The sequence below is a fragment of the Eubalaena glacialis genome, chromosome 4 (genome assembly GCF_028564815.1).
Source record: "Eubalaena glacialis isolate mEubGla1 chromosome 4, mEubGla1.1.hap2.+ XY, whole genome shotgun sequence".
NCBI classification, from domain to species: Eukaryota; Metazoa; Chordata; class Mammalia; order Artiodactyla; family Balaenidae; genus Eubalaena; species Eubalaena glacialis.
The window spans coordinates 171,234,757-171,260,583 of record NC_083719.1 but is presented as its reverse complement, the minus strand read 5'-3'; the positions used below and the strand labels follow the sequence as shown (position 1 = coordinate 171,260,583).

The 25,827-nt window shown below is 46.5% G+C and overlaps 1 protein-coding gene across 4 annotated transcripts in view; it reads right to left on the bottom strand.

The window, feature by feature from the left end:
• BRD4 (bromodomain containing 4) overlaps positions 1-25,827 on the bottom strand; it is an 81,996-nt gene that overhangs the window by 35,458 nt on the left and 20,711 nt on the right. The window lies entirely within an intron of this gene.

The following is a 25,827-nucleotide window of genomic DNA, read 5'->3' as shown; positions in this document are numbered from 1 at the left end:
AAGGGCCCCAGTGAGCGTGCTCCTCAAAGATTCATCATCCAGTAGGGAAGAGAGATCAGGTGCCAACTCCGAGGGCCGGGACATGGAGTCTAGAGTCAACCAGGAGCTGGAAGGGTCTGTGGGAGCTATGGAGTTCACAGGGAAGTGGGTACAATACGCGACAAACCAAGTTTTCACATCTGAGAGTTTTTACGGGACACGGTGTATGAGAGAGGATGATTTGCAAGCCCCGAATCATGTCGTTTTCATTAAAATTCTTATTTGTATTTGTGGCTCATGAAGCATCTAGCCAAGTGAGTAATTCCACTTGGTGAGTGGGGGCCAGGCAGGACGGAGCAGGAAGGCCAGGCTGCCCACTCCTGACTAGCCCACGCAGTCCACTGCTGAGTGCTCACACTTATGAAGAGCATTTTCTTGGTAACTTAGATCATGCATGTTTGCTGATTACAGAAATACCACAAGGTAACTGTGGTAACATAAAAATGAATCCATACTTGACCTACTGTTCTATTAACCAGCTTTTCAAAGCTTATTTATAAAGGTGTAGAGGGGCACCTCCTGTGATCGGCTAGGGGCCTGGGGGTGGCACATGAGCCCTCCCCTCCATCAATGCCTTATTAGCACTCTGTCCTGTGCACTGCCCTCAACAACGCCTGCTTCAAGACACACCATGAGCATCCCTGCAAGGGCGACTTTGTGCACCTGTCCAGTTATTCTAACAGGACAACCACAGGGCAGTGCGTTCATGTTTTTGATGTCAAACTGTCCCTCAGAAACACACTAACCCAGTGGTCCCCAACCTTTTTGGCACCAGGGACCGGTTTCGTGGAAGACAATTTTTCCGGAAGGCGGGGGTGGGGGGTGGGGGCTGGGGATATGGTTCAGGTGGTAATGTGAGCGATGGGGAGAAACAGATGAAGCTTCACTCGCTGGCCCGCCGCTCACCTCTTGCTGTGCAGCCCGGTTCCTAACAGCCCGCGGACCGATGCTGGGGGTTGGGGACCCCTGCACTAACCCACCCCTTACTCAGAATGCCTAGTTTCTTCACTCTATTAATGAGAAGAAACATCTGCTCAAAAGTACTGATCTGCACTTTTTGTGCACTATTTTTCCGGCACCTTTCTGAGGGCAAGAAAAAGGAATAATCAGTCCCTGGAGGAAGAAAGACCTGAAGTAAGCTAGGAGCTGCCTGCATGTAATGAGCAACTCCAGTAATAAACCTAGGAGTTCAGTGAGGGTAAGAAAACCTCTGTGGCTGAGGAAGTCAGGCAAGGGCTTAGGAAAAGAGGGAAGATTTTTAGGACCACAGGAGCTGGTAGGCAGAGGGCACAAGAAAAAACACAGCAAGCTGGCTGGCTCTGTCACAGCTTTCTTTCTGGAACACACTTAGCACATACTAGGCACTCTAGCTGCTGCTGAATTACTTTATAATTCAGTTCAAGTGTAATTTGAAACAAGGTTCTCACAGTGGTTTCTGTAAATGCAGTTCCAGCAAATTACCGAATTTTAAAGCACAAGGGGAGAACTTGCTATGTAAAAGCAACTCAGTGGTGAGTTCCTCAGGGGGGGCTGTGGAGAGCTGGACCTCTTGGCCCGAGGCCTGACAAAACTGACATGGCCAGGGAGATCGCTTTCCTTCCAGGATGCTCTGGATGATTACAGGTCTAGTTATCAAATGGCCAGAGAGAACACATGAAGAGAGTGCTGCTCCAAGGAAAAGGCTGCCGCAGGGCGGGAACCTGTGCAGGAGCAGCCCATGGCCACTGCATGCAAGACTCTGGATCTTAGCAATTGTCCAATGCTGGAGGAAGGGCGTGTTACAGCAGTGCAAGTTAGGTGTCTAGATGTGGTCTTGTATCTGATGCTAAACTTAACTATTTAATGATGTCCAACTGCTTTCAAGATGCCAGCAAGAATTTAAGAGTTTACGCCCTCCCAGGTAACTCCCAAGACCCAAGAGGAAAGGGACAGCTCCTATGACAACTTCTAAGTTCTCTACACGGAGAACACCAGCCCAGGAAGAACACTTACAGGAAGGAGGGTTTGCAGGTGCAAAGCCGATCCCTGGTACCTCTCTTGCACACACGGTGCTAGAGATGGGGAAGGGACACCCAAAGCTAAAACCAGATGGGCATCTGGCGTAAGAATGTGATGGGGACTGGAGGTGGAGACTGGCTGGCCAGCAGCCCGTGGAAAGCATCCCCAAAGCCAAGAGAGCAGTGTGCTAGGAGTTCAGGACCACGAAGGGACACTTCCTGAAGCAACTTAATTTGATGATGGGCTGATGAAACTTTGCAATAGCACAACAAGCTCGAAGGAGCATTGTGGACTACAATAGTTTCCAAAGGCAGACGTGACTGGATAGGCCTGCTTCAGGCTCTGGGGATACAAGGCACTTCCCTTTTCCCATCAGGGGTACTTCTGGTACAAGTATGGCCAGAACTAAGGGCCATGTGGTCCTGGGAAGAAGTGTCATGCAATGAATCAAGGTGGGACAGTGGGGATGGAGGTGCTACTGGTGGGAGGGAGGTACATGAAGTGCACCTGGCTGGGAGCTTGGAAAGGACAGGGTGATCCTGGAGCCCTGACTTGAGTAAACATACCCCAAAGAAAGCAGGATGGGGCCACATACAGATCCAGGGAGAGGGAGCATCCAAAGGCTGGGATAAGGTGTAGAATCATCAGAAAGGGCTTGCTCAGAGAAGAGAAGAGAAGAGAAGAGAAGAGAAGAGAAGAGAAGAGAAGAGAAGAGAGGGAAGAAAGAACAAGGGGCTAGGCTGAATCACTTGACACTGAGTGTAATGTGGGAGGAAGGGAGGAATCTGGCTGGGAGCATGTCACTGCTGACCTAAGGTGAAGCAGGATGTGAGGGCAGCCTAAGGAGGCGACAGAAGGAGGCAGTACCTGGAAGCTGCGTTTGGCTGTGCATGGAGCTTTGCAGACAAAAAGCATGCCTTCATTCCTAAAGTGACTGGGCAAGGAAGAGAGAAAAGATTTCTCCAAGTTCTGAGGTTTAGTTGATAAAGAGTGCGACCTCAATCTCAGAGAAGCAGGGTCTATAGCCACCTGCAGAGTGACATGCTAGGGCTCAGGTGGGGCCATGGGAGGGTTCACAGAACCGTGTCCCTGAAGGCACCAGGGAAGCACAGACTGCCTTTAGGTAGATGGCATTTAATTACTTACTCCCCTCTTTTCATTTCTTTTTATTCTCATTCCAGCATTTGATAAGCAAAGTCCCTGTTTGTGCCAGTGTGAAAGGTGCTCAGAGGTGTCAGCAGACGATACTATTATTTGGATGGAATTTAACATCATTGTTTTGTTCTCGTGGTTTTTAATTTTACTGATATCCATGTGTGGCTCCTGATTTAGTTTCCTTTCAAAATAAAGGTACTATAAACAAAACAGTAAACTCATTAAAAAAAAAGAAAAACCCCACAGTTAAGGATGCAAGTATCAAGACAGGGAAGGACAAGGATAAAGTGGGAGTGGTGAGGGCAGCCTGGCCTGTGGCCTCACTCTGTGACCCTCTCCAGAGGAGAGCCAGCCAAGACTTACTGCAGATTCCAGGTGGGGAAGCCAGTGGGCTAGGAGAATTTGTAGAAAACTGCTGGAAGGAGGGAGGACGGAGAGGCATCCACAAGATGGCAGAGATTATGGAGCACTCCCTTGCAAACCCTCCACAGGTAAGTGGATGGGGATGATCTTTTATTGGGCAACAACAGAAACTGGGGTTTGGGGCTAGTAAGACAGAAGGGGGAGACGCTGGCCACAAATGAGATACAGAGAGATACAGGATATGCTGAGTGCTTGGACACAAGTATTGACAGAGGGGCAGCACCACAGAGAAGGAAATATGTCAGTGGGGTTTAAGGACACCTGGAGTCGGCTGGGAGAGGGTTTTCATGCAGCAGGATCAGCATGTCCAAAGGAGCAAAAGGGGATGAATGTAACTCTGGCCCCATCAGGAAGGGAGTCTTGGATGTGCTGGAGAAGCAAGCATGGGAGGGAGGGTGGCATTAAGTGAGGATCTCGTTAAGTGAGGATCACGAATGATGTACAGTTTGGTTTCCACTATTAGAGCTCTCCTAGAAAGCAGCTCAGGAATTACACAGCCAAGCATGTGCCAGGTGAGCTATGGCACACAAAGGACAGGAGCAGCCCCACCCTGAAGACGACGTTCTGGCCCTAGGACAGTGGAGCTCTGTCAGCCACAAGGATGCAGGTTGCTGGGGGTGGGGGGGAGCCAAGCCCATCCCACCAGGAGGAAGCAGCCCCATAAATTTTCCATTAAGTAATGACATTCTGGAACTCTTCAAGCAGTGTCCCCGAGGCAAGATGAAATCAAGGTAAATGACTTCTGGAGCTTCCGGGCTGGGCTGTGCCTGTTCTCTCTCCAAATGGACTCTCAGCAAAGCCAAAGGATGGAGGGCTCTGGACACAATCACTTTCCTTCACCTTCAAGCCAGGCCCACATGGGCCCTTGAACCAAGGAAGCTGAATTTTCTGCTCAAAAAATGAACAGACCTTTTTCTACAGAAAAACTGACCCTTTAACTTCGTCTTATCTCTGCTTTAAATCACTACCTCTACCACAGAGGCCAAAACACCCTTTTTAGCCTGCCAGCTCACATCTGACAGTGACATTTAAATCCTCACAACTCTGAGATTGCTTCTAGCCTCATCCTCACTTTAAAGATAAGGAAACCAGGGCACAGAGAAGTAACTTACCCAGGAAGTGGAAAGATAGGCCACTTCTATTATGGGCTGCTGTGGCCCATAATCTGACACGATTCCTGGGAAGTTTCAGTTGAGCTTTGAGAAATCCCCATTTGTGAGCTGAACATGCACCCCCAGGAGGGTCCAATGCAAACAGCCAGGATGGGCTGGCCCATCTTAAGTAACATGAAAAACTAAGCACAAGACCCACATACTTGTAACAACTGAGGTCAATTTATAAGGAAAAAAAATGCTGGAGGTTGCCAGCTCAAATGAGAAGGCATGATACGTATTTGACAGATGAGATGGGATCCATAAATATATCAAAGTTTGTCTTACGACGCTCTGAGGACAACCAATGACAGGTGACACCCACGGCTCTGATGTGAGGGATCATGAAATACGACAACTGAGCCATGGGGATAATCATGGGATGCTTTGGACTCCTGTTCTGTACCCACTTGGGGCCCAGGCAGGACTCGCACCTCAAGAAGCCACACCCAGACAGTCTGTAGCTTGCAGCTCAGCCCTCCCAGGACTGTGGGCAAGTAAACTCCTTGGGAAACTTTAAGAATTGGGAAACTTTAAGAAGCCATTCATGCATACTGCAGCAAAACACCAGAATCTCTAGTCTGTTGTGGGCCAAGAAAGAGAGGCACTGGTGAGCAGCGCTATGTGAGAGCCAAGACGACTCTTCTAAGGCACAGATCCAACTGGGTTGACACCTCGGGTAAATTCTTCCCACAGTGGTCGCCTCTACCCTGCACTGTCCCAGCCCCTAGCATCAACACTCCAAACAACATGGTGGCCACAATGGGCACCTTCTCTGTCACCTTCATGCCTTTCATTTGCTGTACCTGGTGCTTCCCTGATCTCTGTCTGGTGACTCTGATGGTCAGCCCCCCACACACACACCTGGGAGCCCAAGGGCAGGGCCATCTTTACTTTACTCTTGTCCTCAGTACACAGCAAGTACTCAGTGAACGACTCAGGGGCTACAGTGACCACACACGATTGTCACCCTGGGGCTTCTAGCTCAATTTCAAAGCTCTGGAAAAGGAAATCAGCTCGCAATCTCACACGGAAAATTGCTCAGCCAATGCATCCCATCTGAGCTACATGCCAGGCTTGGGGACTCTGCAGTCGACATGATGTTCTTTGAGTGATTAAGCAATACCTGGGTGAGTATGTGAAAAAGAATGGCAGGGTTGCCGTAGCCATGGACAGAGAGGGTGTGCACTCCTGTGGTGGGTAAGGCAGAGAGGGACAAGGCTTGTGATGGACAGGGGAAGGCACAACTGATGCAATAACACAGGCACAGGTCTGGAGGCAGGAGAGATACCAGAGCATATGAAGAGCTGAAAGGAGGACAGGCAGCATGGGACAGTGCAAGGGCCATGTGACCATGCTGGGCTTTTGTCCTTCACAAGTCCCAGACTGTGGGGTAGGGAATAGTAGTTCATCCTCAACTATACCTGCACACAGCAGCACGCTGTTTACAGATGCAAAAGATGGGATGCATGGGGACAGGGTAAATCAATGAGGGTGCACACAGGGTGCTCTCTGTGTGCTCTCAATCCTACAGGAAATGAATGGCTCTCAGCACCATGGCTCAATGGGGAAAGGAGGCTGAAAACTCAAACTTATAAATCTATCTGCAGATATGGAGGAATTAATTGGATTCTCATGACAAAGTACACCGTCTTCAACCAATTCAACCAAAGTTTTACATCTGAAAGATCCAAATACGCTCTTCCCTCTCTGTTTTCACAATGACCTGTGGTCAAGAGGTGGGAGCCAGCAAGTACTGTGTTGAGATACTTGAAGGTCAAGGGACAGGAAGAGAATTTCACCTATTGTTTCCAACCCAAAGAAGGCTGCATGACCCAACTGTGTGTCTGATTTCTGGATCTACTCCCAACAGGTATCTTACAACATCTTCCCAGTTTAGAGGAATAAGAAGAAAAAGATGAAGAGACATTAGATGGTCAGTGTCCTGGTTCCCAAACTGAGTGTTGAAGCACCACAGGGTGTCACAGTAACTCAGAGAGGCACTGTGGGAACCAGCAGCACAAGGTAATTCATCATGTTAGACTGCACCATATTCCTTTCGACAGTATCATATCTTACAAAGCCTGAATTTAGGTTGCTGTGATAAAAAGCAAATATAGTTGGCCCTTTGTGTCTGCAGATTCAACCAACAGCAGATCAAAAATATCGGGGGGGAAACATTCTAGAAAGTTCCAAAAAGCAAAACTTGAATTTGCTGTGCACTGGCAACTATTTACATAGAGTTTACACTGTGTTTACAATTATTTACATAGTGCTTACATTGTATTAGGTATAAGTAACCTAGAGATAATTTAAAGTACAGGACAGAGGACATGCAAACACTATGCCATTAAAAAAATTTTTTTTTTTTTACTGTAGTATAGCTGATTTACAATGTTGTGTTAGTTTCTGCTGTACAGCAAAGTGAATCAGTTATACATATACACACATCCACTCTTTTTTAGATTCTTTTCCCACATAGGCCATTACAGAGTACTGAGTAGAGTTCCCTGTGCTATATACAGTAGGTCCTTATTAGCTATCTATATTATACATAGTAGTGTGTATATGTCAATCCCAATCTCCCAATTTATCCCTCCCCTCCCCTTTCGCCACTGGTAACCATAAGTTTGTTTTCTACACCTGTGACTCTTTCTGTTTTGTAAGTTCATTTGTATCATTTTTTTAGATTCCACATATAAGCAATATGTATCTTTCTCTGTCTGACTTACTTCACTTAATATAAATCTCTAGGTCCATCCATGTTGCTGCAATATTAGGGACTCGAGCACCTGCGGATCTGGGTGCCTAGCAGTGTGTGTGTGTGTATGTGTCCTAGAACAAATCCCCCACTGATACCAAGGGACAACTGTACCATGTAAAAACCAACGTGGGATAGGAAATGTGGGTGGCAGGTGTCTAAGGTTCTGGTTCTAAGGTTTGAGGAGTTGTGCGGTACCCAACAGGCACACACATTCCATAAGGAACTGGCTGTAGTAATGCAAGAATATCATATTTCTCCCTTCAATTTATATGCCCCCCCGCAAAACAGCTATACCATTGTTGGGACGTTAGTACTTATTCAGTTGTTTGTATCTAACTACCTAATAAACAAAATTGTTAGGTAATTCCTTTGGCCTAAGATCATGATGAAAAATTGAGATGCTAACGATGCTGTGAACCAAGAAAGTCTGGGAACCTCTGGGTGGGCTAATGAAAATAAAAATGTCAGTTCTTTTCCTATGTTTATAGACCCCTGATTAAGCACTCCTGCTTTCAAGGATATTGTTTGCTATCATTCCAACTCATCTAAGGACAGATAGTATTTAGCAGCCAACACAATTGCAATGTTTTTCAAATTTCAACAGAAATATTTTCTTTCCTGGAGATTAGGAGGCGAGACAGACATAGGGTAGGCTTGGGTCTAGGCTTCTGAAGGCAAGCAAGAGAGGAAAAGAGAAAGGCTGATTGCTGGAGATTCAGTTCCAGTTCTGTCCATTGTGAGAGGCTGACAGTTACACTCTGTACTTGTAGTTCCACCTTAACTCCTGGTGTCCCAGAGGGCCCACGAAGCCCAGTGACCCCACCTTGACTCTGTCCTGTCCATTCACTCACCTCCATCCTAAAGTGATACAGCATGCCGGGAGCAAAATGCAAGGGAAGGCAGGAACAGTGCAGGTTAACTGGAAAGCTTCATGAACTCTCCCATGAAATACAGTGACCATACTCAGCAGAGCTTTATGCAAGCTACCACCACACACATCTGTGCTAGGGCCTAGAAAAGCTCACCAGTAGGTAACTGCTGCTTCCTGGGCTGATGCCCTATACTGAACACTTATTTAATCCTCACAGCAAGCCTACATGGGAGGTGGTGGCATCATCACCGGAGGTGGTGGCATCATCACCTTCATCTTCATCCTCCTGGCAACAAAGAAACAAAGTGGGTGGTGGTCTGGTCAGCAGGAGGTCACCTAGGGCTGTGTGTCTCTTGAATGCTCTGCTCCACAGCTGCCTCTGCTCACCAAGCCCAGGGGCAAAGGCCTAGTCAACTGCTGGGGCCAGAGGGTCTGTTGTTTGGCTGAGGGCACCCCACCGCCATGTCCTGGCATGTATTAATCAACAGACTTTCCCTCTCTGCAGAAGCAGCCGAATGTCACATGACCCTCAAGCAAGTTCCAAAGAATTTCACCCCCGCAAACAAATCAAAGTCAAGATAATTCTCGCAGCACCTGGCCATCTGTGACTAGGCCCACATCATGGGTGAAATCAGCGGTACACTTCCCTGCTGATGCCATGGGGAGGGGGGTCAAGGGGAGTGGAGACCAAATTATTTATGCTTCCCAAGCAGTAAATGGTCAGAGTGGCTGTGGCTTGAACTCGTTTCATGCCAAGAAAAATGCTGGCCAATGCCAGCTGACCCTAGTCTCTCAAGAAATTACAAGTTCACAGTAGCATTCACCCTTCAGACAAAGAAGGACCCCTCCCCATCACTGCAAGGTTCTCTTATAAAGAATCACTTGGGAGGCAAGAGCAATAGCCTAACCATGGACAGAGAAGGGGATGGGGGACCCTGACTTTGGTAAAAACCTGGCAATTTCTCAATACTAGTCCATCTGCAGTAAATCTTATCCTGTGCTAGGAACATCTTCCTTGAAATGTTAGTTACACTGGCTATGGAACACTAATATCAGAAGGTATGTTTCCTCCTGGTCCCAGAGCAGAAGCTACTTCCCATTCACAGTGAAGGCCCGTTCCACAGTGTGATCTGTGTCAGAAGGGAACCACAAACAGGATTACTTTTTCATCTGACCGGCTCAGGCGGCTGCTGAAAACAGTGCTCGTGTCATCAGCCAGACTGAGGTGTCTGGAGCCCGGCCAGTGGTTGTGTGCTGAGGCAGCTCTTAGAAGCCTTAATCCTCCTTCATGCAGCTTGTACATGCCCCGCCCCCTGCCCCCTGGACTTGCCAAGCAGGGCCCCATCACCTCAGACTCAAGCTGGCAGCTGCCTTGAATCAGGCGACCCAAAGTGGAGATGAGCTAGCCTTCCTGCTAAGGGTGTGTAAACACACTCTAGCTCTCTGTCCCCCACTGGAGGGAACCAGGCCCACAAGGACCTTGCAGCCAGGAAGACCAGGAGCCAGACCCCGGCAGGCCACAAACCCCGTCAATGAGAATTCCAGTCCCTTTGCTTTAGAAACCAATCAGCAGGCACATTAAATTAGGGGCAGTGAAAGTTTTGCACCATCTTTTCCCTATGAAAGTTGCCAGCAGCTGGAGGTACAGTAAAAGGTTCCATTGTGACACACGGCTTACATCACGGTGTTGATGGTTAAATCTGGGCAGACAATGTATGAATTTAAAACGTTCCTGAGATGGGCATGCAGTTAAAAAGAAAGCAAAACTTTGATATGGACAAGATCAAAACTACTAAAACAGCAGGGGGAGGCTAATTTTTCCTACAAAGGGCCAGACAGTAAATATACTCAGCTGTGCAAGACATACAGTCTTTACAATTCCTCATTCTACTGTTGCTGTATCATGAAAGCAGCCTGCTAACAATCTTTAGACGAATAGCTATGGCCGTGTGCCGATAAAATTCAGATTGGCCCACAGGCCTTAGTTTGCAACTCGTTCCATAGATTTCTAGACTTTGCGTCAAGGTGAGGGAAATGTAGGTGACAAAATGCTATGTTAGAAAAGCAAAATGCACAATACAGATGAAATTAGGTAAAGATATACAAGTGGGTGATTATGTGAAACCATAAAATGAAGTGGGATATGGTGGTGGGTCTGTGGACCACTACACCTATTTACATTTAAAAACCAACCAACTGGGGCTTCCCTGGTGGCGCAGTGGTTGAGAATCCACCTGACAATGCAGGGGACACGGGTTTGACCCCTGCTCTGGGAAGATCCCACATGCCGCAGAGCAACTAAGCCCGTGCGCCACAACTACTGAGCCTGTGCTCTAGAGCCCGTGAGCCACAACTACTGAGCCCGCGTGCCGCAACTACTGAAGCCCACGTGCCTAGAGCCCATGCTCCACAACGAGAGAATCCACCGCAATGAGAAGCCTGTGCACTGCAACAAAGAGTAGCCCCTCCTCGCCGCAACTAGAGAAAGCCCGCACGCAGCAACGAAGACCCAACACAGCCAAGAATAAATAAATAAAATAAATAAATAAAAAACAACAACAAAAAACAACCAATAATCTGCCCCCTTTCACAAGCCCCCACTGACCTCTCTGTTAGTGTGATCTTTTGATCTGTCTGCCTCTTTACCTGGTGAGCTGGCCTCCAGGCACTGCTTCTCAAAGCAGGCTTGACCTGGCCAAGTCTCCAAGTTAGAGGCTGGAAGACTGACAGAAATACAGTGCCATTAATTCAAACTCTGCATTCCCACTGACCTAGGTCTCAGGTTGTGCCCTTCATAGGTAAGGTAAGACTGACATTTTCTTCTGGTTGCCTCTTGTAAAGTTATTACTCCTACTTCTCTGTCTGCCATTACTTTTAAACCTTTTATTTTTAAGTGATTTTGTTTTCCAAAAGAGCTGTTCTGGTGTATGTAACACTGAGATTAACCTACACTACAGTATGAAGTGCCAACAAAACAGGCTGTTATTTCACGTAGAAAAATCCTGCTTTGAGAGGTGGACTCCAATATGGCCACAGAGTCATGCAGATCGCAAAGCCAAGGCAGGCAGTGAGGCCAGGCACTTCCTCTGCCTAGATGAGAGTTTCCCAGTAGGAAGGAAGCATAGGTAACGATGGAGAACAGAAGAATCTGCAAGGAAGCAAGAATGGGAGATGGTGTTCACTTCACAAAAGATAAAGTACTGAAGTGAAGAAAATGTCTAAGAGTGAGAAACTAGGATTAGCCAAACAAGGCTCAAAGTACAGTCTTGGGTGGCCTGGGTGTAGATCAGAAAGCTTTTGAGAGTGACGTCACATTGGTTCTCTGGAACCCTCCCATTTCCAGCAAAAGGATAAAATCCAAGCTCATGGTCCTCATGAATGAAATTTAAAACTACTACAAAAAAAACAACTATGGTGTTTTCTAGCATGCCAAACACCAGGGAAACATGTTAGTGCTGACCTCCAAGCAAGTGGTCAAAGTCAAGCTGTTTGGGAATTTGGGAGGCCAAGAGGAAGGTGAATGAAGTGCAGATGATGAACAACCTCCAACAGCCGATGGGCAGCACCACATGGGCGAGAGGCAGTTTACTGTCTGTGGCTGAAATGTTCCAGAACATGCCAGCTCACAGGCACACAGTTAGTCCTGCTATGTTTAAGTGGAAACAACATAAAACTGATAAATAGACCCATGAGTGGGAAAGGTGACATTCCAACCAACTTTCCTACAATTTCATTCCCTGGGAAGCAACCTCCATGAGTATGCAAGGCTAACAGGGTGGGAGATATCCCTACAAGAGCACATCATGTCTCTAAGCTACTCTTCAAAGCAGCAGAATGGTAGCTGAGAGGCAGACTCAAGACTACACTTACTAGGGAAAAAAGGGGCCCAGGAAGATGGCTAACACAAGAGCTTCCAGAGACACCATTACCCTGACATCCAAGTGACACTTCAGCCTTGACCACCAAGACTCCTCACTGAGAGGGAAGGCCAAATCAGCCCCTCAAAGGCCAAGAGGAGACATGGAGACACACCAAGGAGCCAGGAACAGACACATCTATCAAGGACAAGGGCACACACTGACTCAGAATTTAGAGATGCAGGAGAGCCTAGTTACCTTGATGAAGAGCTAATGCTTATGGGTGACCTCTTCTTTAATGATATTACCCTCTGACCTTCACTGTGAAGCTGAATTTTAAAAGAAAGATCTGAGAAAAAGAAGGATACAACTGTCATTATCAGGCACTCTCAAGAGGTGGCTCCAGCTAAGATGACTTTTCTTCCTACCTTGCCTCACCTTTCAGCAGGTATAGAACCCAAATAACAATGAGAGCTGACAGTGTCTAAACTAGACATGCACTGCCAAGGATACAGCAAAGGCTGGTGCTCTAACAGTCAAGCAGCCCCAGGGAAACAGGCCGAGTGGCCCTGGCTTCCACACACCATTGACTTCCAGACAGGTGCTTCTCCTCTCAGGTAAGGGCAAGCCACCTCCATGCACCGCAAAGAGGTCTCTGCCCTCAGCAAACAGTCAGTGTTTACTTTTGCCCTCAGGATCTAACCATGTCAGTTTCAGATGGATGTGTGGATTTAAATAACCAACCTCCTCTAGATCTCAGTAACTTTCAGAGTGCAAAGAAGCCAATCAGGGACAAAACTCACACTATTTCAGATGAGAACAGCTAGGGAAGCAAAGAACTTGACAAGGATCTGTTTCTTTGTGAAAACTAATGTTTCTGTTTGCCATTAATTCCACCTAACTTCCACTGAAGTAAATGATCCACAGAAGTCAAGTGCCCCAACTCTGACACAAGACAGGGAAGTGGATACAGGTGCTGAAGAGAAAAGGTCAAACACTACAAAGCATGTTTGATCTCTAAGGCGGGGGGTGGGGGTGGGGTGCCCCCATCCCCCCCATCCCAAGCCTCCAGCCACTCTGCTCTGGGCAGCTGGGCCTTGCCGCAGGCAGTGGCCACTGGCAAAGCCAGCCTTAGGTGCTGTGCCCCAGGGGACCTCAGCTGCAGCAGAATTTCACAGACTCAGATTCTGCTGCACAGCCCAAGTTTACTCCTTGGCAGACATGGTCAGGTCAGCTTGTCCTTAGCATCCACTTCAGAAAATAAGAGTTGCTCACTGGTGAGGAGCTCTCAGCCCATCAGAAACCAAAACCCCTGCCCCAGTACACAGACTATCACACTCCCAATGAACCTGCAGCATTTCCTGGAACTCCTTGCCGCTTTTTTATTAAAATCAGGAATAACATTTAAGGATGTGGAACTAACGTTCATCATACATGAAGCTTCAAACCAAGGTCTAGTGCACAGAATGACTGAATAAAAAAATGAAAATGTGTGCACACGCACATCTCAGTGAAAACGCCACCTGCACTCACTGGGTTTAGTTAACTGGTTTGCAAGCCGTGCACGGGGAAAGCTGGAGACCCACAATGCTAGGCAGCTTGAGGTCCATGGCCCTTCCCTACCTCTCCACATAACTCTCTGGCATTCTATGAGTTCTTCTAGACTCCATGCCCGGCGCGTCTCACCCAGCAGAGAGCAGAGCTGAACTGGGCTGGTGCCCCCACTACCCTCTCTGGGGTCTCAATGTCCTCCCACCAATGATTCCCATATCTCTGTGCTGCTTGGGACCTGGGGCAAAGAGCTACACAGAAGAGGAGCAGAGAAGTGTTCTCCTCCCATGTAACCAGTAACACAGATGGGCCGCCGTGTTCCTCCCACCCCCCACAAGCCTTACGCAGATGAGAGATGCATCTGGGCCCCTTCCCTCCACCAGTCTAACATTCAGTGGAGAAGCAAAGGCTTCAAGAGGTGTGCCCAGCGTCAAGTGCTCAGAGGTCCCCAGGCCTTATTAGGACAGGACAGAAATGAGAAAGAGAATCCAGCTGAGAATTCACCAAAAAACAACAGGGCCCAAAGTCTTCAGTAGCCTAGAAAAGGAAGTCAGAGGAGGACCTGGTGGACGGTGGCAATGCAGGCTGCTGCACAGAGGAAGAGATCCTTCACACTTGTACCATATCTACATGTGCCTAATAGAAATAAATGTGATCACTCAAGCAAGTTAACAGTATATTTCACTGAACCCAATACACCCAAAATATCATTTCAATGTGTAACCACTGTAAGAAACAGACATTTTACATTTTTTTTCATACTAAATGTCTGAAATCTGTGCGTACTCCACACTTTAAGCACATCTCAATTCAGGAGCTAACTTTTCATTCAAAATATTTGCTCTGTATGTAGATTTTATAAAGTTTAAAGTTAAAAAAGTAGATTCACGGACTTCCCTGGCGGTCCAGTGGTTAGGGCTCTGCACTTCCACTGCAGGGGGCATGGGTTCGATCCCTGGTCAGGGAACTAAGATCCCACATGCCACACAGCGTGGCCAAAAAAAAAAGAAAAAGTAGATTCACATATCCAAGATGTTCCAAACATACTTCAATGTTCTCCAAAACTAAATTGGCATCCGTTTTAAAATCTTAATTAGAAATCAATAAAATTTAAAAATTCAGTTCCTCAGTTCCAGTTGCAACTCATCATCATTTTGATGATGCTCAAGAGCCCCAAGAGGTTAGGGCTGATCTTACTGTAAAGATGTAGAAGGTTCCTCCTGTAGAAGCTAGGAGGGCTGGGGCATACACATTAGGAACTCAGCTCCAGTGCCAAAGGGACCCAGACCATTACACATTCAGGGTTGGTTTGACCCTAGTCAGTTCACACCCACCACCTTCATCACCCACAGATCCACCTGTGCTTTACACCAACTTGCTATTTATAAACAAATATATTTATTTAAAAGAAAACATTAACATATCACATGCAATGTGTGAACCTGTCTGAACAGGAGATAGACATTTTGGGAGACAACATGGGAATTCTTAATATGGGACACAATTATTGTTGATTTTCCACAACGTTTATTGTGGTTTTATAGGACAATACCCTTATTAAAGAAAAAAAAAAAGAATAAAAACTTATACCTTTTATATTACTTATCCTTTTACTGTGGCAAAATACACATAATATGAAATTTACCATTTTAACCCTTTCTAAGCATACAGTTAAGTGACATTAAGTACAATCACACTGTTGGGCAACTATCACCACTGTCCAGCTCCAGAACTTCTTTCATCTTGCAAAACTGAAACTCCGTACCCATTAAACACTAACTCCCCATCTCCTCCTCCCTCCAGCCCCTAGTAAACACCATTCTACTTTCTGTCTCTAAGAATCTGACTTCTTTAAGTACCTGATATAAGTGTAATCACAGAGGATTTGTCCTTTTGTGTCTGGCTTCTTTTACTTAACAAAATGTCCTCAAGGTTCATCCATGTGTAGCATGTATCAGAAGTTCCTTCCTTTTTCAAGGCTGAGTAATATTCCATCGTATAGATACACCATATTTGTTCACTCATCCCTCCATGGACACTTGGGTTGCTTCCACTTTTTCACCATCATGACATACTGCTATGAACACGGGTATACAAATATCTGTTGGAGTCCCTGCTTTCAAGAAAATGCCTTTATTCTCAAAGAGATGTTTGCTGAAGTACATAAGGTAAGAAATCACATCTGCGACTTACTTTCAAAGGACTGAGGGGAAAAAAAACAAACCTGTGCATCAATAAATAAAACAAATGTGGCAAAATATTAATTGGTGAATCTACTTTTTGTAGCTATGAAAATTTTCGAAATTAAAAGAAAAAAAATCATTAACTTAAAAACCAGCACCAACTGCTATAAAGAGAAAATCAGTGTAAAAATAAGGACAATGAAAACAATGTTGGCATGGCTGCTAGGCCAAGATTCTTAGCAGCACTCAATGTATACAAAGGGAGATTAGCAACTGATGACACTTCTTCCTCAAAGTGACAGAAGGACTGTGGGAAACTGAAAAGGTAAATGTGCCCTTCTCCCATGGGGATTGCTAGTCCTGGTACTAGCTGAAGTCATGCCACTTAGGGGTTAGGCATCCCACGATCTGGTAACATTGTTGAGCGGTTGGAGACCAAAGTTATCATGGAGGCTATTGCAGGAACAAATCAAGACCAAATTGGGGGGGGGGGGGATGCGGAAAATGGGGTCAGACCCAAAGATAATTTAAGAGGACAAGTCCCAGCTGTTGAGGCCAAAAGGGAGCCCAGGATTAACTGCTGAGCCATCAATAAGACAAACTTGTATCTGGGTATAGGAGCAGAGAACACCAGAGCTGAGTAACAGGACTGAGTGAGACCATTCGGGACATTGTGTGTCCAGAGAGAAGAGTGCCCAAATTGAAATCCCTGCCAGGGGAGTAGGCAGAGTCGTGGGAATCAGCAGCCTCCTGGATGGTGAAACCACAGGGCAGGTAAGAAGTGGTAGGTGTGGGCCCGTGGTCTCAGGCACCACAGCTGCTCCTGGGATTTTCAATGAGGCTGTTGGCAACCTGGGGGGTGGGGGGGGACCAAGCACAGAATTTCGTCCTCCAAGAGTTGAATAGTTGATGTGAAAAGGGAGGAAGCGGAAACCATTCCAGAAAATGTTTAATGTGAGGTACACAAAGGCTTTTAAAGCATCAAGACGTTGAAGGAGAGTTTTGGATCAAGGCGAACACACCAAAGACAGAGACAAGATGAGAAAATAACTTCCAAAGAAGGTTCCAGAGGCTGGGCTAAGATCCTGCAGGGCCCCCGGGTTCCTCATAACTAGAGGAAGGGGACTGGAACACAGGTTCCAGTTATAAACTTAGCTCCTTCCCAGAGGCTGTTTTGTGAGGCACACGCAGAATTCAGCCAGGACTACTGACACTACCCTGAGCCCTCCACAAACTTGGATGGCGCCTCCCACTAGCGTTAAGGAGAACGGAGCCATTTTGCATTTCCCTTGTTCTGGCCTCAGCAGCCAGTGCTACCCAGGATCTTGTGCTGCACCAGGCCAATGTGAGGAAGTCAGCACATGAGGGTGACTTCAGAATAGGGTGGGGGTGCCGACCCGGGCAGATGAAGGAAGGCAGAGCTCTGAGTCCACCGTCAATGAACAGCATGAATGAGCTCTTTCTATGGCAAAGGAGAGTGCACAACAGTACCATCTGCTATGGGAAAAGAAAGGTCAGAGAACAGGCACGGAGTCCTCAGCCCTCCACAGCCTGGGGAAAACAACCACCTGGGTCCCCACCATGCCAAGGCAGCTGGAACAGGCAAGGCCTGAACATGAGAAGCCAAACAATGTGAGCTATACAGTCTCTGTAACAACTGGGGGAAACCAAAGTGCAAAACCACCTCAGAATTGCCTCATCTCCTCCACCTCTGGCTGCCCTGTTCAACCTCGCCATGTCCCCAACTCAGCCCCCCACATTTCCAGGCTCAGACATTAGTTCCCAGAGCCAGCGAGGATTGAGATGCTTCACCAAGATGCCTCCAAATTACTCCAGCAGAAAGCTAGGCTTCTTACCAACTTAAAATCAGAAAATAGGTGGGCATCATTTCCCTAACCCCAAACGGCTAACAGGATAGCTCAATCTGATGAAACCAGGAGAATGGAAGCTGGGAAAGGTGTGGCTTGCGGGGGTACTGCCCTCTCCCCATGGGGGCACCACCCACAGCCAAGACCCTGCTCTGACGGACAGGAAGTCACAAGGCACTACCTCCCAGGGTGCCACCGTCACCTCAGCAAGAGGCTCAGGTGAAGGAAGGCTTCCTGAGGAAGGAATTCACATTTTTGTTTTATTTTGTCTCTTAGAGAGGTTTGGTTTAAAGGCAGGATAGACAAGTTAAAATCACCTGACCTCCAAGCTCAGGTTGGGGTAGAGTGTCACACACCTGAACACAAGAATCCCCAATGATAGGGAGTTCTCCGGTGGTGCAGTGGTTGAGAATCCACCTGCCAATGCAGGGTACATGGGTTCAATCCCTGGTGGGGAAGATCCCACATGCCGCAGAGCAACTAAGCCCATGCGCCACAACTACTGAAGCCCTTGTGCCCTAGAGCCCGCACACCGCAACTACTGAAGCCCGCATGCTGCAACTACTGAAGCCTGCACGCCTACAGGCTGTGCTCCGCAACAAGAGAAGCCACTGCCATGAGAAGCCCGAGCACCGCAATGAAGAGTAGCCCCCTCTCGCCACAAGTAGAGAAAGCCTGCGCGCAGCAACGAAGACCCAAACGCAGCCAAAAAAAAAAAAAAAAAAAAAAAACCCAATGATAGAGACCTGTGAACGAGGTTTTGAAACCCAGAAAATGGAGTCCCTGAAGATTTTACTGAGGACCCACTTTGGATTAAAAATAAGCCCCCATCAAACACCCCCTCCCCACAATAACATTTAAAACCAGACTAAGTTGAGTGCCACGCAGATTATTAGACGTGTACTCAAACGGAGTCAATGTCGAAAATTTAGTACTGGACCATTTAAATTCTCTTCAAACTGCAGCAGACTTACAATGTATTTTCAATGTGCCTTCACTAATCCTGTTACCATGTTAGAGCACAAAAATAGGATCTGCTCCCTTGGAGTTCACTGGTTGCCATAGGAATGGCATCAAAATGCATTATACTTCCAGGTACAGAAATGCACCACGGGTGCTTAGGAAGAAAAACCGTTATCAAACCCAGTTCAAACTCAAATCCCTTTAATAATAAATAGGTGCAAGTATACCTAGAATGTAACTCAAACAGATGTGCTCCAGGCCCGGGGAAGAAAAGGAAATTTCACTCAACACAAACACAGAACACCAGCCCTGTGGAAGACCCTCTAGGGAAACACAGCCAACCTGGCCAGGCTACCCTCCTGACCCACCATACTCTGCCCCCAGCCTGGGCACAAACCAGAGGCAACAGAGCTCACAGCACACACACCTTCCCACTCCGAGCCCACAGTTTTCATATTTCTGATTTATTCCATTTTTATACTGACCCATATTTATGAAAACATAAGCTTTCACCCCCAGTAGATATAGGTTCCCTAGTAAGTTAGGCTCACTATCTCTAGTGAGTAAAAACAAGAGATACAGGCTATTATAGATCTGATTTCAACCCAAGGTATCATTTGAGACCTTTTTTTTTTTGACATGGACCAGTTTTAAAGTCTTTATTGAATTTGTTACAGCATTGCTTCTGTTTTATGTTTTGGTGGGGTTTTTTTTCTTTTTTGGCTGCGACGCATGTGGGATCCTAGCTCCCCGACCAGGGATTGAACCCGCACCCCGTGTTGGAAGGCAAAGTCTTAACCACTGGACCACCAGGGAAGTCCCTGATTTGAGACGTTTTAAAAAGTGTTCTTTATAAACAAAAAAGTCTATAGCATTACAGAGGTAAAGGTCCTAGCAAGACCTAGATGGAAAGAACTATGCATGCTGGCACTTTAGACCCTGCAGAACCCCAAATCATGGGGTTCTGATAAAGGTTAAGCTTGCTCCTTTTGTTAACTTTGCTCTTGTGATCCAACTACTGCTCTTCTCACTAACCATTATCTGGCCTGCCCTGCTTCTTACCTTTGCTGCCCCACTTCACGGACACATGCTAACATGCATCTGTCTTGTGTGGGTCTATAAGGAGATGGTGTTGAGATTAAGAACAAGCTGAAAACCAACTGGTCCAGGCTGGTCAAGCGGCAGAGGCCTAAGGATGACTGGCTATACCCCTGTCATTTGAGGTGTTCCTGGTTTAGGTGAAAACTTTGGATTTCCGATTCAGCTACTTAACAAACACCTTACTGTGTATCTTTTAATACTACAGGCTCTTGGGATTCAGCACAAAGACACCCGCCCTCATGTGCTCACATTCTGGCCCAGAGGTGGGGGAACAGGGACAGCCAGACAACAAAGAATGAAAATAACAACTAAAATTATGTGATGTACTATGGAAAAAAGAAAGGATGGGGGCACATGGAATTGGAGCTTTTCAAAGTCCCTACTCCTTGGGACTTTCACAAAAGCGAGACTGTGGTTCCTGATCTCATCCCATTTCATCCATATTATGCATTAAAAGGAAAAACAGTCCACCTGGCTAACAAATTTTCTCCACTGAAATCTCTCATTCATGTGTAAGTTACTCTAAAGACGGTTCCTTAGATATGTGTCTGTTTTGAACACAGGGGCTTGTGGTTTACTTAAAACCACAGCTTCCATTCAGTGACAGAATCTTTACACTATCACCTTTAACAATAATGAAAAGGAAAGAATTAATTTACCTCTGGAAATTTACATATAAGACAAAAGAATTCATTAAGTCAGTTCCATACTACAATTTTACTTTTTGCCTACACATTTACAATACAAGCATATTTTCCTGCAGAGAGTTGTGTCTGAGAGGCAAGTCATCCTTGACTCCACCCCTCAGGCAGGATACAACAACAGCAAATCCTAGGTTTACCTTCTGGTACACCAGTTATTTTGCTAGTAGTAAAAAAATGATTCCCTAAATATTTATTTATTTGTTTTTATTTTTGGCTGTATTGGGTCTTCGTTGCTGTGCACGGGCTTTCTCTAGTTGTGGTGAGTGGTGGCTACTCTTCGTTCCGGTGCACGGGCTTCTCATTGTGGTGGCTTCTCTTGTTGCAGAGCACGGGCTCTAGGTGCACAGGCTTCAGCAGTTGCAGCACGCGGGCTCTAGAGTGCAGGCTCAGTAGTTGTGGCTCACGGACTTAGCTGCTCCATGGCATGTGGGGATCTTCCCAGACCAGGGATCGAACCCGTGTCCCCTGCATTGGCAGGTGGATTCTTAACCACTGTGCCACCAGGAAAGCCCCTGATTCCCTAAATAAATGTCACAATTTTAAGCCCTGCTGAATGACAGCTTCTCAGTTGACCAAAGCCTCATTTTTCATTTCACAAATATGCTCCACCTTTAATTAGAAAAGCAGGCCAAAAAGAGTACCCTAGTTACAACAAGCCACTGTACTTACACATTCCCTACCCTGATCTTCTATCTCAGAGTTCTCAGAAGTTTCACAGCTCCTATGTGCCAAAGGCAAAAGTGTGCCTTCATCTGGGGAGGTGCCTTCACGACCCTCTACCCATGACTGAAGACTCGGGTGACTTATCTACACCCCAAGGGTCTCCTCTTTACTGTTGGAAACTGTGGCCCCCAAAATCCTTGCCATTATTTGGACTAAGCAACAGGCTATGGAGAAAGCTGCTTACCTAATAAAACATTGTAAGCACGTGGAAAGTATCTATAGATGTTCCTTTGAAAAACCCAAACACCCCAAACTGAAAGCATCCTAGGTTTTGTGTTTCACAATTTCGGGCCCTAGAGGATTCCAGCAAAGGAAGGAGAGCACATCTGTGCTCCTTTTGGATTTCAGTACCCTCGGAAGGGCTGACTCATGCAAGACCACCATGCTCAGTTCACACGCGGGGGTTCTCACAACAGCCATCTACCATCAATGCCAACAGCTCAAGGGGACCAACGGAAGCACCACTCAAAACAGTGACATCCAAATGCAAAAAGCCAATCAATAATAAACTCACCTTTAACTCAAAACAAGATTAACCTCAGATGCCAAGGTAAAAACTGAAGCTGAAAAAACCGTGAAACCCAACAACCAGAGTGGCTGTTTGCGGGGGGGGGGTGGGGTGGGGGTGGGGGATGGGGGTTCTGGCCACTTGAAGGCCCAGAAGGGTGGCACCGGGTAAGGCTACCACAAAGCCCAAGACCACTGAGCAGGCAGGCTTATCTCCGTTCCCAGGACACCAGATTAGAAGCAGCCCATAGAAAGGGGAGAGGAGCAGTTGAAGGCACAGGAGGAAGCAACAGCTGGCAATTCGATAGCAGGCAAGGAGACAATTATGCCATTTTACCAAAAGAAAAAACAGCTAACAAGTTAACCTGCCATGGAAGAGAACAACAGCCTTAGGCGACCTGTGCAGGCACAACCTGTTAGTCTGTGGTGAATATAATCAATATCCAGCTAGCTACCCAGAAGAAGTAAGGCACACCCATTAAAAAACTGTTTTAAATTGTGGTAAAATATACTTAAGGTTTACCATTTTAACCATTTTTAAGTGTACAGTTCCGTAGTATGAAGTACATTCACACTGTCGTTCAACCATCACTACCATCCACCTCCACAACTTTTTCATCTCCCCAGACAGAAACTCTGTCCCCATTAAACATGAACTCCCACTCCCCTCCCTCCCCCAACTCCTGGTAACCACTATTCCATTTTCTGTCGCTATGAATTCGGCTATTTTAGGTAACTCATATAAGTGGAATCACACGATATTTGTCCTTTTGTCTCTGGATTCTTTCACTTAGCAGTGTCTTTAAGGTTCATCCATGTTGTAAGCACATGTCAGAATTTCCTTCCTTTTGAAGCTGAATATTGTTCCATTATATGGATATGCCACACTTTAACCACTCATCAAGTGGACATTTGGATTGTTTCTACCTTTTTGCTATTGTGAGTAGTGGCAGTATGAATGTTGGTGAGGGCACACCCCTCTTTACCTCAGGGCAAAGCTTCTGGTAATTCATTTCAGGAAGTTTTCCATCTCAAATGACTAGCAGAAATAGCTTCAGCACTGAAGTCAGTCAGAGACCCATATCCCAAATTTCAACAGGGCCCAAATATAGTCAAAATAGTTAATTAGGCTTTAATAATAAACCAGACCACCATTCTCTCTGTCCTCAGACTAAGGTGCCCTGCAATGAAGTTAGCAAAGGAAAAATCCAGTAGCCAGATTTAAATAAAAGCCTTCAAGCCAAGCATGCCCAGAAGAGTCTGTGACTCGCCCAGTGTTATGTCTCTCCTCACGAGACTCTGCAGCTTCCAGATTCTCAACGCTCAGCACTGACTCAGGAGTGAAATCTGGCTAAACAACGGTTTACAGAACTATACAGTTGGCAGCATCTGAGAAACCTTAAAAGAAAAAAAAAAAAGGATGCCTGGGCCCCTACTCACAGAGATTCCAGTGAAAAGCGTCCCGGGTAAGGGCCAAGTATTAGGATTTTCAAAGCTACCGAGGTTATTCTTAACATTCAAGCCAAGACTGTGATCCACTGCACAAATCAAGAACTGGGGTGACAATGCCAGGACATACCAGGAATCTGTGAGTTTTCACAAATGTAATTCATAACAATTTTCTCAAAATCTGTGTTGAGTAAAACATAAATGAAAACACCAAAGCCTAAGGTTCTCCTTCTCCTGAATTTCTTCAGCTGTAACTGATAAAATAAAGGTCTGGACATGCGGTTCACAGTAGAAGAGAAAGTGGAAGAGAAAGACACGCTGGCCTCTACATACACATCTGGCAGACAGTCTGTGATCTCCACCAACTAGGTGGAAAACAACCTCATGCAGAGATTTCCTGGGTCCACTTGTTTCCTCTCCAGTCCAGAAGCCAAGGGGACAGGAAGAGGAATATGATTCCGCCACCAGCATGGAACACAACTGAAACTTGGCTATAATTCCAGGGCCAATTTCTGGGTGTGGAATTTCCCTCTTTCCCACTGTTTTTTTCCAGAAAAGTTTTCTCAACATACCACAGCAACCAGCAACCTAGGGCAGGCTCATGTTCCAAAGGTTCATCAAGCCAGTTCTTGGGATGTCTCTGCCGGGTTCCCAGGGAAGAATGCTGTAAATGATGGCTGGATGCCAGAACTAATCCAAAATGAACAGAAATGCTGATCTCCTTGGAGCCTGGGGCTCTAGGGTCTGGCTGACACCCAAGATTCCCAGGATGCAGACAGTCAGTGTGGGGTGAGGCCTGGAGTTTGGGCCCTGTGTGGTGAAGTGGCAAGGCAGTCAAGGATAGTGAATAGTGGGGCAGGCTGTCCCAGACCCCAGAGGCCATTCAGAGAACAAAGAACTAACACATTACTTTCAAAAAGAGAAAACGTAAAACTATTCTTTGACTATGATTGTTTCCCCCATTGCCTCAGCACTCAACACCATACTACTGCATCTTTCTTAGAATTTCCGAATCAGGTACCAATTGGAGGTGCCACGAACAAGGACAGTGGCCCAGGGAACAAGCCATACAGTTGAAGCTGAACCTTGGTAGAGCCTGCCCATTCCAGAGAACCAGCTTGGTAAAGGAAGCTGCACCGCATCTAAACTCCTACTGCAGCCTGGGGGTGCCATATTCTGGTGTCTACATAGAATGTGTCCCTGGCACCTCAGAGCACTGGGCACATGATAGGAGTCCAAGGATTCTAGCCAGGTTCCCCATCTTTCTCAAAAAGATGCTTGTTGTTGCTCACACATGTACCATTCTGACACACTTGATTTCTTCCTTTGAATATACTGGGCCTTCCCTGTCTGAAATACCCTGTCCTCCACAGCTCCCCATCCTGGCAAACCACTCTCCTTCAAGAAGCCTTCAGTGAGTCCCCGCCCCCTTCCCACACCAAGTGTGCCATAGGTGGCCTTCCCAAGAGTTCCTGTGGCCAGTTTTTGTCTTATCATAATCACAGGATCTACTTAATACTGAGAAACTAGACACTTTCCCCTTAAGATCTGGACCAAGGCAAGGATGTCCTTTCTCACCACTCCTTTAACATCATGCTGGAAGTCCTAAATAATACATTAAGAAAAGGAAATGAAAAAAATACAGATTGGGAAGAAATAAGACTGTCTTTATTGGCAGATTACATGACTGTCTATACAGAGAACCTGAGAGAATCAACCAAAAAAACCACCTGGAACTAAGAAGCAGTCACAGCAAGGTTGTAGGATACAGGGTTAATACATAAAAGTCTACCGCTTTCCTATATACCAGCAATGAACAACTGGAAATTACAACCACAGCATACACTGAACTGTCATGTTTGTTCCCCTTCAAGTTCGTACTGCTATGGACAGCATCAAGTCAGTGCTTGGCAGGCTGAAAGGTCTCAATAAACATTTGAAGAAAGCCAGAAACGAACCATGGATACCAGCCATGCAAAGTCCAAAGCCTGGGACAGAGGCCTCCCAACCCCAGAGAGAGATGGCAGGATGCCTGCAGACGAGCCAGTGTGTCTTCAGACAGTAGTAATGCAGAGAGTACGACATGGCTGCTAAAGTGAACAGGGAACCAAGAGGATCAGTGTAGGGGGTGGATCATTGAGGTGGCACCACAATGTGCAGTGTATTGATCTCCTAAACCACACTGAGCTTCTGAAGCAGCACTCCACCCAAGGACAGAACTCTAAATTTGAGTTTGGGAAATCCAGAGGCCTAAAGGGAGACAAACCAACTTACTCTCAATCCTCTGAAAATCCCCTTAACAAAGGAGGTGTGTTGACAGAGGCCCCTCTAATCTGGTTATCTAAGCACATAACCCCCTTTGCCTCCCCTTCCTGGGGGAGTGGTCTCTGATGGGGAGTGACCCCTCAGGTGAAAGACTGACTTCAGAGCCAGTAAGACCTTGGTTCAGTTCCTGCTCATGTGACCTTAGGCAGGCACCTTAGCCTGAGGCCCTTCTTCTATTGGGATTTTGTCATATCT